The 12658-nt window shown below is 47.3% G+C and overlaps 1 pseudogene; it reads right to left on the bottom strand.

Annotated features, from left to right (window-relative positions):
- Nucleotides 1–5565: 5565 nt before the first annotated feature.
- LOC115327189 lies at nucleotides 5566–8593 on the bottom strand (annotated as a pseudogene).
- Between the last annotated feature and the right edge of the window lie 4065 nt (nucleotides 8594–12658).

Below are 12658 nucleotides of genomic sequence, written 5' to 3' on the forward strand. Positions count from 1 at the left end.
TCTGAAATACCCAAATTAGGAGTTGCTCTGGCAGCTATGGCTCAAGTATTGGGGAGGAGATCGAATGGTGGCGCTGGCTAGCGGCCGCCGTCGCAACTATTTTGCGGGAATAACATTCCCGCCGCTAGTATTCGTTCAGCCATGGAGGACGAAGACTTGAGGCTCGTGAAAGGTATGTGGATAATAGTTATCTGCTCGAAAAGCATCTGCGGGGGGGGGGGGGGGGTAGCATAGTCCCTGCTTGTCTCGCCTTGCTTTAAATGTCGCCGCTATCTGGTTCGAAGCACAAACCAACCCACGTCTAGCCGCTCGCGATTGGCCGCGTCGTTCCGGCTGCGCGTGCCAGGTCGTGCGTGATTGACGCGGTGTGGCGATGTTTGTGCGCTTCCTGGGTTGGAGAAACCGTACTCACGGAACTCGCGCATTGCTTTTCAGTGTCCTTGTCACTTGCAACAACAATCAGCCATATCGGCGAGAGCAAGAGATGCCTCGTTGAAGGCGAAGACGTATCGAAGTCCGATCATGTGATAGAGTGCAGCGTCGCCCCGGAGCCGACGGCTGACAGCGTCCGCATCGTCGGATACGTCCTCCAGTCCTGCGCTCTGCACAGTGATCCGCATACGGTGCATCTCACTCTGAACAAAGGGGAGATTGTCTCTCTGTGCTGCACGTGCCCTGCAGGGCAAAAATGCACGTTTCCACTGCTTTTTTTTTTTTTAACGGGAGGGGTTAGGCGATAAACCACGCTTTATTAGACGACATCAGTTCCTTCATCGTTCTCTTAATCTGCAAGGTAGTTTTGTTATGAAATGTTGCACTGCCTAGGCATTCCGTAGTTAAGAACTGATTTAAGTGAGGAAATCTACGAGGTGTTGTAGAAGTGGTGTAGAATGCAAGAGATATAACAGATGTGTGTTTGTGCTGCCCCTAGAAAGTCAAGCGAATGCAAGCACTGCACTGCTGTCCTGCTGAAAACCAACAGGATGCAAGAGCTTCCAGTTGTCAAGCACAGACTTGCCGCAGGCTTGGGGCCAGCATGCGAAGGATGTCGTCAAGACCAAGTATGCAGTGAGGTCTCTCATGGAGATCCCCTTCTGCCCAAAGGTGAGTGCTGTGCACAGCGAATATGTGCATATTTTTTTTGAAGTCCCGCTATCTTGAAATGCCAGTGCAGATTTATAACATCTGTACTCAGCATGTAGGTAGATATAATGCTTGTTTAAAAATAATGGTAGCCTTCAATAGTGTATGCATGCTTTTATAACAAGTGCATTGCTGGTCGGATTGACAGCGCATGATCGCCGTGCAGAGTTCAGTTACGTTTAGCTCGGGGCCAGAATGCGCCCAGCCAGCTGGCGACAGCCTGGGCTGGCACTTGGAAGGTACGCCTGAAACTAGAACTTGGCTGCCATGTTAAGGAATATGCAAACAGCTGGAGCTAGCTGCTGAAGTTCCTGGAAAATGCTCGAGTAGCTGGAGACAAGTCGCTCACAACAAAAGGGACCTCCAACCATACTAAAGGCAGAAAAATGGCCCTGCAGATCGCTTCCCGATACTCCATTGTCTACCTTTATTGCAAGCCTGTCTCGGACAACATCAGGGCTAGACAAAGGCAACAATGCCAGTCCGACTCCGAATAATGAACCAGGCAGCTACCCTGACCGTTATTCCAGCCAGGGTGGTTGTGTCCAAGCCGCATTTAAGTTGAGGGTAGAATGTGGGGTGCGGTTGCTCAGAGACGCCTCTAGGTACCCTAACCAAACAAAGACCCCTTTGGACACCATTGACTTGTCTCCAGAAATACTGGTGAGCAACTTCCGTTGTCTTGGAAGCCGGTGCCCAGTTCTGGTATGGGCCTCTCTCCAAGAGCCTTGTCCTGGCTGCTGGTCTCTCAGTGTTCCATACAGACAAATCACAGATAGCCAGGCGCATTAGGGTATTAGTGGATAGTCTGTTTTAAATATTTTCGTGCCAATTATGTTTAGACTGGTTTAAATTTTTGTGCTGAGCTTCAACTGCGGTGAACGTAGCGAAACATAGCAAAAAAGTTTCTTGAAATGTGCATTGCTTGGAAACAAATTGTTCGGCGTAATGAAATTTACTAAACCAAGCAAACAGGATCCCTTCCTGATGAAAGATGCCAGCTTGGCGTGGCCAATTGGTGGTAGAAAAGTGGCTGGCCAATTGGCTACATGTTTACCCTTAAACTGTGGCCGCAAGCGGCTGTCGTCTGCTAGCCACTGCGCCCTGCGCCTCTACAGTGTATTCCGCTGCTGAGTGGCAGTCATCGCGACAAAGCGTTGCCATTGTTTTTTTTGTTTTTAAAAGAGATTTCCTACATCTCTGATCAATCACAATCTTTGATGCCATCAGCTATATGAGTTTAACATTAACCTAGATAAGGGGTGTTTGTGGCTCGTGGAAATTAAAACATGATGCTCTATCTAAGATTTGGTGAATTACTAATTGTTCTCTGGATCTCAAGAGTCACGAAGGTGAACAACACATTTAATTAAATGTACCTGCAAACTATTACAGTTCAAGCGACCTGCCTTGCCAGCCGTCGAGCGTTGTGTCGTGGACAGACTTATGGAAGGCCTTCCGCATATCTGTCCTGTCGCTATTCACAAAAGGAAGAGAACACGAAAAGGTAAATCTCGTTTTTTTTTGCAAAGACTTTTCTCCCAATCTCTTGTTTAAACATACCTAAACTCATTACAAGATGCAGTCATGCCTTTTTCTATGGCGAAACTAGTAAAGTGCAATGCCGTAACATGTGAAGGTTATCCCGGTTGTGATCTTGTGACTCTAGGCACTGTTCCACAATGGGGCTAAGGTAGGCCAGAGTCGTATATGTAGAGAGTTTGGTCAATGGGAGGCGCAGGCAGAGCCAGGGCGTGCGGCAGACTCGGAAAGAGGGCTTGCCATGCTCTCTTCACCAACCAGAAGCCGAATAGAATCCCCTAGCGGTGATAGCGAGAAACAGTTCTGATCGAAAGTCTGTGTTCGTATATGGTTTTAATAAGTGCGTAAGAGTGAAGTGTAGTAACTCTTGGTGGTTGAAAATAGGCTCACGCGTTGTTTTGATCATGATTATCGAGAACGATGTAAGAAACGAATGCGCCGCTCAACTCTGTTTTGCGCGGACAGTGTGTGACCGCTCAAACGGCAGATTCCCGCCCCTTGGCGTTTGACGTACGGATTCTGTCGATCGTTCCGCTACTTGCACTCTTCCACTATCATTTTTGATGAGCGTGATTGGTACATCACGTGTACCATATTTTCGGCCATCCAGAGTTACTCCAATGCAGTTATCAGGTTTGTTCCCGCGACCACCGCCAGGGTATTATTTCCGGCTTTTGGTTGGTCACATTCGAATTTCTGAAGACGCCCTGGAACACGCCCAGCCCGCTTTCGGCCATTGGCGCCTCCTCATTTGTCTCCTATACTTCCCAACGAATGGCCAAACTCTCTACATATACGGCTCTGAGGTAGGCTAATGCCCACCAGTATACTATTATAACTCCTGTGCCATAAGTTACGTCCCCTATTTCAGAGACAGGTGGAGCCAGCACTTCAGCAGCTGTGCCTTGACCCCGAAGCCTGCTTGAAGCGCTTCAGGACCTGCCTGAGGAGGAGACCGAAAACCTGCTGGAGCAACTCAAGCGCATAATGACACGAGAGGCTATTGCGGAAGTTGAGCGCATGACAAGGGCACAGGCCTCATCATCTGATTGGATGCTGTACAGGAGGGGTATGGCCACTGCATCCATATGCCATGGGTTCTTTACCCGCGCTGTCACTAAAGGCTCAACCACGGCCGCACAACTTGAGAGGCCTCCTTGACAAAGTGTTGCAAGTCAGCACATTTCAGTCAGCGTCAATGAAGAGGGGACAGCAGAAGGAGGGAACTGCGAAAGAGAAATACCTATCAAAGCTGGTGAAGGAAGGACATTGTCCTAGGATTGAGAACGGAGGGCTGATAATATGGGACCAAATGCCCATTATGGAGAGTTCGCCCGATGGGATCGTGGTGTTTGAGTGTGAATGTTGTCAGGGAAACGGGTGCTTCTGGAAGTCGAATGCCCAGAGGTCGTCTAGAATTCATTCTGTAAAAAAACTAGAGAGCCCCAGTCCGTCTACTACATGCAGATGCAGGTTTGCATGGGTATCACTGCACTCACAAGTTGCGACTTTTTTGCTTATGTCTCAGAAACAGACTACAAGCTAGTTGAAGTGAAGTATGATCATACTCACTTCGAGGAATGTGTGCATGCTGTACGGTCAATATATGTGGACTATCTTTTCGCTGGGCTAAGTGGGGCATTTAACTAGCTTCCTTTTTTGTTTTTATCCAAGGTGTGCTGCAGTACTGTGCGCTATGGGAGCCGTGCAAAACGACTACTGTGCAGCCCTCTTGGGCAAATCAGGCATAGAAACAATGAGGCACAATTGAAATGAACTTCTTTATTTCTCATTTTTTAGCACACGCTTAGCATGGACATAGCTTCGCATCATAACTGACACGCCGTCATCAAGACTACCCATGCACCCATCAAGACTAGGTGCACTGATGTCAAGTGTATTTGTCGTGAGCCAATTCATAATAACTAGAGGCTTATTTTTTTAACTATTTACTCATTTATTTAGCATACGTGCAATCTAGTTGAGATACTGTCCCATCATTTTCATCTCTTGATGACAGCGCGTAAATGACGTAAGGCCAAGCAAAAGCCTCCTGCAATATTCACTGCTGACTACCGTGCCCAATATTGCAGCTACATGACATATTAGTTCCAAAGCGAGCAGTGCTCGCTCACAAAGGCACCGCCATGTTTCCCTGCTGCCCTTAATCTTCCAGTCACGTGACCTAAAATTTCCCCTCGTAAGGAAATGCGATTAAATTTTTACTGCGGTTAAAGTTAACCGGCTTTTAGAAAAATTTCATAAGCCTCGCACAAAACTGGTCTGAAGTTGCACTGATCCCATCCAGCATACCGAGTTTTTTGTTACACATTTTATAGACTAGCACCTTTTCCGCACAGAGCCTTCATCACATTGCGAGCACTTTTCCCGATGTTTGAACCCGCATAAATGATGATACAAGCCGCTAATACGCATATTTACTCTATTTACATGTGGCTTCCTTGCCAGCTACAGAAACTTATCTTCTGCAAAAATTGGCAGTGAAAGGTTTACGATACCTGCAAGGAGCTGCATTACATTGTCAAACAGGAAGCAGGTGCTTAGGAAAATGATGCTGCAGAATCTTGAACACTTTTGGTCGTTGAATGGCACGTTCCACGTGGACACGTGCAAGTGCGATGTCTTGGTTCCCGAGTGCGTCATGTTCAGTCATCTGTTGCTTGTTCCTCAGAGATGGAGGCTGCACAAGCTCGACAAGAGCCTCGTCGCAAAGCTTGTCAATAAGGAAGCCCTTGTCGACCATTACCTGCTCGTACGGGGAGCACCTCTCCAGAACTCGATTCCTTTGTGATAAAAGAATGCGAAGTCCGTCCCCCAAAAGCACGGCTCACGAACGTAAACATGCCAGTTGGTGCGTACGCAATCAGCACTTTTAGGGTGTAGGTTTTCTTATAATGACTGTACATCAGCATCCTGGATGCAAGCTCAAGTGGTCGCTTGATGGGGATCTCACTGCAGTCCACAACAACTTTCGTGCGAAGAAACTTTTAAAGTAAACTGTGAGGTTGTTCTCAATAGACTGGTCGCAGGGAACATACAGGGCTGACCCTGAAACCTTACTCAGGACACAAAGGGATATCTTCACGTTCTCAGACGCCGTTGTTCTATGTATCCTGAAAAGGAACGCTAGGAAACTGATAATGACATCATGATAGAGCTTCATCAATGTGATGAGCACAGTGTCACCTGAAGAAAGCAGGAAGCTCCTCGAAGAAAGCTTTGCTCGCACACTATCGAACTCTGTTACAATGTTTCTCGTTAGTTGTAGAGATCCAACCCCAGTTAGTGAGGCAAGCTCGCTGTCACTTTTAGCTTTCGCCGAGCGAACGTGGGGCCCTAGCTTCGCCTGCAACATGCTGTCTACTTGAACGCAGGCATCCTGGGCAGGCAATTCCTTTTGGATGTTCGAAAGGGAGTCGTGGGGCCCTACAAAAAAAGAAAGAATGTAACAGAAATTTACATTTTCAGCATTTCCTTACAGTGTGTGTGCAGTCATGACCCGCATGGATGTGAACGTCGGATCACCAACCACTCCGTACTGGCAGTGCCATGGAGCAGTGGCCATAGTGCCCTGCAGCTCAGTTCCAGAAGCGTCAAAAGGCGAACAAGCTACCATGGCCATCGCTTCATGATGCTGCAGGTGCGGAGTGATTGATGGTCTTATGTTCACCTTCATATGTACCATGACTGCAGCGAGGCTACACAAAATACAGCCGTGTCATATGGTGCCTGTAAGCAGCTTTTTGCGGCCCACAGTGCAACCAAAGTATTTGCCACTAACCCGGAAACTGTATAATTTCTTTTTTGGAAAGCTGAAACTATCCCATGCTTCCCGTCCTCCTCTACCCCATCCGATTCCCCACATCGTCCCCGATCCGATAACTGCTCGGAGTACACTGACAGCCCTCAGATGCTCAGGAATTTTCCACACGCCCTCGCATCTCACCATCACCTTGATGCCTTCAGTCCTAATTATCAGCCCTCCCTGTTCACCTCAGGAGGGGCTCGCCCCTCCCCCCCGGACGCCGCTGATGCGGTACCATGGTGCTAGGCCCCTATGGCCGATATTCACCAAGCTTCTCCAGACGCCTAACACTTATTTTTTCACCTGGCTCTCGAGTAAGGGGCTCTTTATTTTAATAAAGATTTGTCCTCCTGCCCAAGTGTGAATCTTTCTGCTTGACCAACACTGCTTTTTCATCAAGTTCCGCCAAAATGTTATGACCCTAAAGGTGAAAACGGCAGAACACCCACAAAATGAATACAACAGCGTAGGTGGCAACTATACCAAAGCATAACTTCCATAAATGTTTCCAGTAATGGAAGACTGCTGGGTTAAGTGTTCAAATGCGCAAGGAGCATACTTCGAAAGAAATTTAGGAGTTGGACACCGCAAGTATAACCAATCTTTTTTTTAGGCAGTCGCTGGAAATAAAATGTTTTGTAATGCCGAAATCACAATAAATTGGCATGCGGTGGTCACAAAACTTGCATTGTATTTCACTGCCACTGCAGTGACTGCTGGTCTCCGCGCAGTGCTCGTCACAGGTGAGAGTGGCCTCGTTGTCCCCATCACAGGAAATGGTCTCGTCGCTCTCACCTAGTGTAATTTGCAAGGGATAGTTACAAAACTACTACACTATCTCAAACAAGGAATGTACCAGACAAAAATGCAGGTTGTTATTCTCAGATTCAACCCATTCAAATGGGCAAGGTGGCATTAAGCCTAGCTTTCCAACACTTCTGTATTACACAAGAACAGCCTCTGACACGCAAACAGACAGTAACTTGGCAAGCCCTCATTGAGTGTGAGGTGGTGACCTAGTAATAAACTCACAGTCTTGTTGCACATTCTCGAAAGCAGTCAGGAGGTGCTGTGTTGACGCTGCAGCACCAGGAGGCAACCAGCTCGTGTCGGATGCTGCCCTGTTACCTGTGGAAGTTTCACCAAAACATCAACCAAAATAGTCATTACATTATGTTTTCCTTGAAATGCCAAAATACAGAACACGACGGCGAGCGTTATAATGTAGAATGCTGCTAATTAGACTGCATATTGGCATTAAACGTACAAGTTGTCTTTTTCAGTTAAATTTATCGGTTATTCGAAGGAGCACGGTTCACAATGAAATATCAATGCGTTCTGCACGATGAGGCCTTAGTCATACGCTCATTTGCAAAGCTAGCCTGGAATCAAATAGAGATGAAATGATAGCAGTACCTCTCGGTGGCTTCCGAAGCCTCACGACCCTGTCGTGTGATCCCTTCGGAAGGTTCTCCGACGGAACGGCGTTGTTTTTCCAAGAACCTCCTCTTGGGCCCTGTTATGAAAATGGTTGTGCCGGCAGCCAGGCACAACACTCGGGAAAAGAACTGCCGAGAGTTTCAAAGGGCAATAATTATTGTAAAAAAAGAAAATATCGCCAAACGTTTAAAAAAAAAAAAGTTCGGTTTTTTGGGGATTTGAAACCGCGACCCAACGCATATGACGCGGACAACTTTCCACTGAGCTACTCACGCGCCTTCCAATGCACGCTTTGACTATTCCTTTTATACGAAACCCAATGGCAACAACTACCGGCAGTTTTGTTGTTTTTCACCCGGTTAGTTCTGCCGGAAGAATATCCACTACCTATGAAATACAATGTACGGTTTGAACGGATGTCGATGCAAGCGTGATTTACGCGCGTACATACCTCGTCCAGTAGCGTAGTTTGCTTGGAAGGCATCGCGTGAGAAGTGGCGACCACACACCACGTCGTGCGCAGTCAACTTCTTCTTTACTCTTAACCTTTCCACTGCGATTTCAGTTTCTTTTTCGGCAGGAAGCGCTATGAAAGCTAACTCCAGACTTTAAAGCATGCGCTGAGCACTGCGGTACGCAACCCAAGCGTGTACCATATTCTAACAAACCCGCAGGGAACGCGGAAACAACACGGCAGCCAACGGCAGCACACTGGAACATCGGAGATGTGTTTGTTTTGGTCAACGCAGCGCCCCCTATAGTTCGATCTCCTCGCCAATTGACTACTTTGGCACTCTTGTGGCGGACCAGAGAAAAGCCAAACTTTGGCATGCCCAAAATACCCAAATTAGGCGTTGATCTGGCAGTTATGGCTCAAGTATCGCACTACTTCGGCACTTCTGTGGCAGACCAGAGAAAAGTCAAACTTTGGCCCGTGCCAAATACCGAAATTAGGCGTTGCTCTGGCAGTTATGGCTGAAGTATGGCACCAAATTTGGCGCTCCTCTGGCGGACCAGAGAAACGCCAAACCTTGGCATGCCCCGAATTCGCAGATTAGGATTTACTATGGCAGATATGGCTGAAGTATGGCACCAGCTTTGGCACTCCTCTGGCGTACCAGAGAAGAGCCAAACTTTGACGTGCCCTAGGATCGCCCAACTTAGGCTATAGTTAGGCACCGTACTTTGGCACTGATGAGTGCCATGGTGCAAAAACCTAACTGATCCAAAGTTGGGCCCTTATGATTGCCAGACCTTTGCCCAAGTTGGGCATTCCTCTGGCGTGCTACATGGGGCAAACTTTGGCCCGTCCCAAATACCGAAATTAGGCGTTGCTCTGGCAGTTATGGCTGAAGTATGGCACCAAATTCGGCGCTGCTCTGGCAGTTATGGCTGAAGTATGGCACCAAATTTGGCGCTCCTCTGGCGGACCAGAGAAACGCCAAACCTTGGCATGCCCCGAATTCCCAGATTAGGATTTACTATGGTAGGTATGGCTGAAGTATGGCACCAGGTTTGGCACTCCTCTGGCGTACCAGAGAAGAGCCAAACTTTGGCATGCCGCGCAAACTTTGGCCCGTCCCAAATACCGAAATTAGGCGTTGCTCTGGCAGTTATGGCTGAAGTATGGCACCAAATTTGGCGCTCCTCTGGCGGACCGGAGAAACGCCAAACCTTGGCATGCCCCGAATTCCAAGATTAGGATTTACTATGGCAGATATGGCTGAAGTATGGCACCAGCTTTGGCACTCCTCTGGCGTACCAGAGAAGAGCCAAACTTTGGCATGCCCTAGGATCGCCCAACTTTGGCAATAGTTAGGCACCGTACTTTGGCACTGATGAGTGCCATGGTGCAAAAACCTAACTGAGCCAAAGTTGGGCCCTTATGATTGCCAGACCTTTGCCCAAGTTGGGCATTCCTCTGGCGTGCTACCTAGGCCGTTCCGGCGTCTAGAATTCGCGAGTTGTGGTGGGCACGAATATGTCCTTCCGCCCGATTTGTAAAGAACTAAGCGGCAAAAGCAAATGGTTTTACATTGTTGAACTACAGGGCGCTCCAGATGGCAGCCACGACACTTAATATAAATCGCAAGAAATCGGCTTTGTAAGCTACGACAAATTTACCACATAAGTTCGACTATGTGGTGCATTTAATTTGTAAAAATATCGAAAAAAGACTTTTCGAAACAAGGGTTATAGCGCAGGCTAGCTGGTGAACGGTCATATTTATAAACCCCGATACAAGGGGGGGAGAGGTGGACAAACACGACGACTTTGAGATGTAACTCAATGTGCATGTTTTGTTTTACAGAGACACGAGATGAGCTGGTTGCTGCTTTGAAAAAGAAGCACGTGGCCATCCCTATGATATGGAACTCAAGGTTCGAGTTATATGCGCGCCTTGAGGCTGTTTTTCTTACCTCATCTTCGACTCTCTTCAGAACGAGGGGGGTTCGTCTTTTGTGTCCCTTTTTCAAATCGGCAGCATACTTCACTTACGTTACCAGTGGGCAGTAATTGTGGGTAAAATTGAACGGTTAGGCTAAGGAATATCTTGCATTTTGTTCGCCTCATGAGTAATTGTGTCCATTCATTATGGCTGGTCAGGACTATTTGTACAGACATTTGTTAAATTGCTTGCTATTCTTGTACACAGATTCGGTGGGTAGATACGCTCTATGAAAGTGGACCACAAGCCGCACTTTAACACACAAAGAGCCGCAGCTTGGCCACTCCTGGTCTCAATTGTGCTGTAGCCGCAGTTGTCCTTCTTCAATTTCAACAGACACTCTCCTGCTTGTTTCTCGACCGCATTTTATCTGAATTTGACCCTATTCAGTCTTAAGAGACGTCCTCACCTGCTCTAAGTCACAATCTCGCTGTACACGAAGTTACATCTCTTCTCCACTATCGCAAGAGGTCCTCGTTTGTTTGGCGTCCTGCTTGCGTTGTAGCCGAAGTTTCCTCTCTTTAATCTTTTCATCCGCTTCGATGGTCCTCTTGTTGCTACTTGCCTCTCTAGCTTTCAGCAAACATGTTTCATGTTGTTCCGAAGTACCCTAGGCACTTTGCTTTCACTGTGCCTCAGCACGCTTGCGTAATGTTCCTCTGGTGAGACCTGCTTTCGCATACCGACAACGAAAGATGATGCTCAAGTCTGGTTCACAGAGCTCTCCTCAGATGTGGCTATGTGCGACTGCGACCAGATGCGGCGCACATTGCTATGGCAACAACGGCGTTGAGTCGCTGGCACGTGCATCAACGCAGCTCTTGTCTGCAACCAGTAGCTCTTTCGCAAATGCTTACCCATGTATGCTCGTAGTGAAGCGGATACGATGCCCGGCTTAGACTCCAACAGTTGTGGGTTTGAGGCGCAGTGCCGGCGGCATGTTTTTCTTTTCTGAATTGTAATGTGCCGGCACATGCTGTTTTCAAAAGCAGTTACAAATCCTCGGACCAACAGACGCCTAAAATGCATATGCTTTCCTTATAGATGCTATCGTATTTAAAAGCACTGAATTGCAAGTACAAAGCAACTGAGAGTTTACGTTCCTCATAGAAAGTACACTGCGTGCAAAGTAGTATTATCATATTTTACTTTCTAACTAACTTAGAAGTACTTTTTAACACAATATTTTATCATACTATTTCGTTTACCTACACAGTGTTTTCTGCCAACAGGTACGCGTAGCACAAACAGATACACGTATCGTCTTTTATACACTAGAGTGTGTAAGGTACGATATAGCAATTATTTCCTGAAATGAGAGTGAATACCGGATATATGGTCATGGGCATCTGGAAGCACTTTTTCAGGGAGAGGGGGCAATCACAGGTATAGGGCTGAAACCTACACCTAAAAAATAAAGGGGGGCAATTTAATGCGAAATATCTGTGTCCCAATCGTATGTTGGAAGTTGATATTAAATGAATATTGAAACACCTGGACCTATTTCTTTTCCAGATTGAGATGTCGCCATCCCCTGCTTTGGGTGGCAAGTACAAGAAAAAGCAAAGACAGAGGACAGGACGTCCACTGTGTCGAGTGTGGAGCATGCCCGACTAGTTGAAAAGCTGAGGTCGGCTAAGCAGAGGGCGCTGAACCTGGAGCCGGAGCCCCAGATAGAGAGGACGCTATCAAGAAGCAGCTGCTGACACTACAAGGTAAGCGTGGAGGCACTTTCAGTTGCCCACCTCACACACTACACATTATGTGCTCACTCTTTATCTGAGGGATCAAAAGTAATTTTAATTATTTGTGGTCGCAAACAGAAGTCAGCATATACTACAGGGTTGCCTCAAAGTATCAATGAGTTCAAGAGGTGTCTATAATTCTCTTTTCTTCTCTTAGGGTGCAAATGGAGCTTTGAGAGTTTGTTTCTTGTTGCTGATGGCGATGACCCCGTTTCGCTCGTCAGCAATCTTGCTTTGATTGAAGAAATATTTTTCTGCAGTTCGTCAAACAATCATGTCCATACCAAGACACCATGGTCTGTGCGCATAGATGGAACTTGAAGTGAAAGTTTGTTCTGTCGGTCACACCATTCTAAATATGCACTTTCCGATGAGCCCGGCCAGCGCACGTCCTTTCGTCATTGGGAAGGAAGGTGTCATTTTTGTTGACGAGGAGGGAGTGAGGAAGCTGGTCCTAGGCATGACCACAGCACCAACAAGGCTGAACTTTAATCGGGCGGCAGATTGTGCTGA

This window comes from Ixodes scapularis, unplaced genomic scaffold (assembly GCF_016920785.2).
Source record: "Ixodes scapularis isolate PalLabHiFi unplaced genomic scaffold, ASM1692078v2 PGA_scaffold0__279_contigs__length_252992795, whole genome shotgun sequence".
NCBI lineage: Eukaryota > Metazoa > Arthropoda > Arachnida > Ixodida > Ixodidae > Ixodes > Ixodes scapularis.